Genomic DNA, 4,412 nt, shown 5'->3' on the forward strand with positions numbered 1-4,412 from the left:
CCCCGCCCCTGCCCCGCCCCTCGCGCCTCATTGGCCGCCCGCTCACCGCCCCGGGTCACTTGCGGCCGCTTCGGCGCGACCAAGCGCTTCGACGGGGGAGGCGGGGGCGGGACCAAGTGCCGGGGGCGGGGGGTTGTGAGGGCGCCACCGAGTACCCCGAGGGGGGCTGTGAGGGCGCGACCAAGTGCCCTGAGCAGGGGTGTGAGGGCGCGACCAAGTGCCTCGGCGGGGGGGTGGAGGATGCTGGCTGAGGTGTCCCGAGGGGTCCCCAGCACCTCGCTGGGCTCCAGCAGGTCCCCGGCCCAGGCCCGGCCTTGTGGCAGAGCCCCAAGCCCTGGGAGAACCTGGGGTACTGTGGGGTACCCTGCGGCCGGCAGTGTTTATGGGGCCTGGCCTTGGGGCCCCCAGCCAGGATGGTTGCCGTGGCGCCTGCCAGGGTCTGGCGTCCCCGTGGTGACAGCCAGGGAGGCGATGGCGGGTCTGGCACTGGTCCCCAGGGTGCTCAGCCCCCGGTGAGGTCCCAGCTGTCCGCCCCCCTGGGCCGCCAGACCCTCCTCGTCTTCCCGGACCGCAGCCCCGTGCCGCTGCCGGACGCGTCCCTCAGCTCCTGCGGCGCCCTGATGGGGCAGCCGGTGGCTGGCAGATGCGGGGGGCCACGGCAGGCCTGCCTGAGCCTGCGGGCTGCCTGCCCCCGCCTGCTCGCCCGCTGCTGGAACGTCCCGCGGGATGTGGCCGGCGGCCTCCATCTCTGCCTGGAGCTGGGGGCCAATGTGCTCTTCAGCCTGGCCCGTGAGGCACTGCTGGGTGTCATGGTGCTGCTGCTGCTGGGCTGGCAGGTGTTCGGGAAGGGGCAGCGCTGGGCTCAGACGCAGCTGCGGGACGGCTTGGTGAGCTGTGATGGGGGCTGGGTGCCTACYGCCCCTTCCTGGGGTGGGATCTCACCTTGCCAGCTCCTGGCCTGCCCCTGGGACTCCTCTCCRTGGGGTGGCCCCAATCTCCCCGCCCCAGGGGGGTGTAGTGCTGGGAAGGTCTCCTGAACGACGTGGTGGCTGACCAAGATGGCCTGTTCTCCCAGCTGGTTCTTTGCCTTGCAACACCCCTGGCTCTCTTCTGGCTCCCTGACATGCCAGGCTGGGCTATCGCCTCCCTCATCTTCCTCTGACCCTATCAGGACACTCTGAGGAGGCGGCTCATCAAGGCACGGCGACTTCTGGGGACCTGCCGCTGGCACCTTCAGGGCCTGCAGGTGGGSCTTACCTGGGGCCCTGCCTACACGCTCACCTGCCTTATGTCCTGGTTCTTACAAACTGCCTTGGAGCTCGTGAACAGGGTGGCTGGTGAGGAAGAGGAAGGGGAGGAGGAGGATGTAGAGATGGAGCTGTTGAAGAACTGGAAGGAACTGAGGCTTCATGTAGCGAGAGAAAAAGAGGAAGGCAATTGAGCACATTTTCCTAGAACCACTAATAAAGCTGCTGGAAGGCTTTTGCTCTTTTTGCTTTTTCTGTCCAGGGAAAAGAGAGGAAAGTGGGACCGCCCACACACTGGGAAGTCCCTCTSTAGGGCAAGCAGTGCAGAGAGACCTGATGGCAGCTATGGCAGAGCACGTGTCCAAAAAGCATTGTGTCTCTTGGCATGTGAGGCCAGGGATGGGGTGAACAACTCCTCTTCCTGGACATGATACCACTGTCCAGAGGGCACAGTCACTGTCTTGCTGCAAGCTGTCCTTCATTTCAAAGATCTCAAAGGACACCTTGTTGTTATGCATCTAACCTTAGCTTGGGGCATCTTCAAGCCACCTTACTGTGCTCAGTGGACTYCAGAGGAGACTTTCACACTCCTCATTGACCAGCACATGAAGGAAAAGGACTGTTGCTCCCTGAACTTGTCTGGCCTCTTGTCTCAGGCTGGGTTATCAGCAGGATTTGTGACAGGGCCTCAGGTGCTGGATGCTCAGCATCTGCAGAGAACCCAGAATGGCTGAAGGAGGAAGGACTTGTTTTGGGGTTGCCCACAGACATCCCAAAACTTTTTATCTGTCACTTCAGGACCTTCCTGCCCTAGCTGGAAGTAGGGGCCTGAGCCCTGCTGAAGCCTTCTCCATCTGTTGAGCTCACTGAAGCTGGGCTGTCCCGCTCTGGTCTACCCAGTGTCTGGTGCTGAGGGCTTGGGAGACAACTAGGTCCCTAGTGGTTATGGCACTGGGTAACTACAGCACATGTGCTTCAGCAGAGACCCTATGCGCTTCCGAGGTTCTGCTGTGGGAAAGGTTGCCTCCAGCTCCACTTCCACAAGCCACCATTGCTCTATTGCTCTTATATAGGGCACTTCCAGGATATAATCTGGATGTCATGATTAGGTACACACCTGCTCCATAGCCCCAGCAAATTGCTTATAGCAATATAGTATCATACCAGTTCCATGGGTGACATCCTGTCCCAGTACATGAAAGTATCATGTCCTGCCTTGTTACTTGGACCGGTGATCTCCTTCCCAGCAGTGTATCCACGCTGTGTCCCATCCCACCGCTGATAAAAAATCCGCTGCTTTATTATTTTTGCAAGTTAGGTACTGCCTTATTGCTGCCTTATATAATGGATGCTAAGTGCATGGTGACTGCTGTCTGGCCAGGTTGACTCGTGTCCTACCACTTGTCCCAGCCGAATAGTGCCCAGAAACTGTACTGTCATTCTACCATGTGTACTCATCATCCTCATGTCCCCTGTCACCACTTGAACAGGTCCTGCCCCACAACATGTAAAAGTAATGTATTGTCCTAATGTTGAACAGCTATCCCAACCCCAGAAGAAGAAGACATCTGCACCTTGTGCAGATCACTTCACGTCCTGAAATGTGTTCCACTAGAGCTGTTTAGACACTTCTATGGGTCGGTCTCCACTGTGTTCCCTTTGCATGTGCTTGTAGTTGAAAAGCAACAACAGAAGAACTTGGAGTCAGAGGGCAGAGACCTAGCACCTTGGAGCTCTGCAGGTGTCGAAGGAGTGTTCTGCCTGTACCATGTTTGGGTTGTGCTCACCAGAAGAAGGACARGAATTATGCAGAGTGCCAATGTAAGAGACGAGGATTTGGTAAGATACCTTCTTTGATCTGGACACTTTACATTTGCTATATACCATATTTGGCTAATTAATGAAGGACATTCGTTATTTTGTAGATAGAAAGGGTCCCATTTGGACTGTTCTCTAAGGGAGGTGGCATGCTTGTCACTTAGCAAGTCTCTGCAGTGCTGTGAGAGTGACACTCATTTTCGATACAGCTCACTGACATTAGTAGTGAAGATAGTTCACTTGGACTCTGGCTTATGTGATCACCCTCATCTATTGCAGCCGGTAACTTGGCTTGAGGCTTTTTTTCCACAGGAGAAAGCTGCGTGCTAATGACAGAAAACACATGAGACAATTGTGAGCGTCAGTGGGTCCCCCACGCCATTCTCACAGCTCACATCAGCATTTGCTCTGCAGCTCAGATATGTTACTTTTGGTCTTCCTGTTGTCACAGTGTCCTGCTGACTACCTCCCCAGTCGCTGGTCATTTTGGCTGTTCCTCTGCTGACATCCAGCTGCTCTCTTACATCTTGAGCTGCTCTCACCTTATGTATGATGCCTGGGAACCACAGACAAATGGACTGCTTGTGCAGTTGGGTGACTGTGGTCAGGCCATGTGGCTCATACTAACCCTTGGCTGGGCTAACAACTAAGTCACACACCTTCCTCTTGAAGACCTGCCTGCTTGGGCTGCATGTCCCAAGCCAGGTGGGAGCCTTGCTGTGCTTCTGCTGCACAGGTGAAGATGGGTCTGCCCAAGAGTGGGCACTTCTGGGGCTTGATGTCGCAGGGTGGCCCAGGCAGTAATGACTGTGGGCCTCGAGAGGGAGCCCTCCACCCACGCTCGGAGGCCTTGAACTTGGCACCTGCCACTCCAGCCTGCCTGGGAGCAAACTGGGATGCACTGGCTTTGTGGCTCGTCCAAACCCTGCCAGCGACCCCAGCCCTCATGAGTCTTGCCAGCACCTTGCCCACAATCTGGATTGCTGTGCTGTGCCTGGGCTGGGATGCTCTGCCCCATGCCTGCCCACTGCCCTCTTGTAGGTCCCCTCCTTTTGCACTCAGAGCACCAGCTTGTGGGTAAGATGTGTTCACAAGCAGCTGAGTGGGGTGAGACCAGGGCCCACTGATTTTCCCAATCTTCCTAGCATTGTCTGCCACTGACAGGGCTCTGGTCTCACTCACCACCCTGTGAACTCCAACTGCAGCCCTTCCCACTGCAGGGTGGGCTTCAGTGCCTGTCTGCAAACACCAGCCTTGGCTGGGCTGACCTTGGCTGGCTCAGAGACTGCCAAGAGCTTCCTGGTGATGGCCTCGGAGCATCTCTTGGGAGGGTCTATGTGGGTCTGA

This window comes from Rhea americana, unplaced genomic scaffold, assembly GCF_003343005.1.
Source record: "Rhea americana isolate MKP2758 unplaced genomic scaffold, rheAme1 scaffold_274, whole genome shotgun sequence".
Taxonomy (NCBI): domain Eukaryota; kingdom Metazoa; phylum Chordata; class Aves; order Rheiformes; family Rheidae; genus Rhea; species Rhea americana.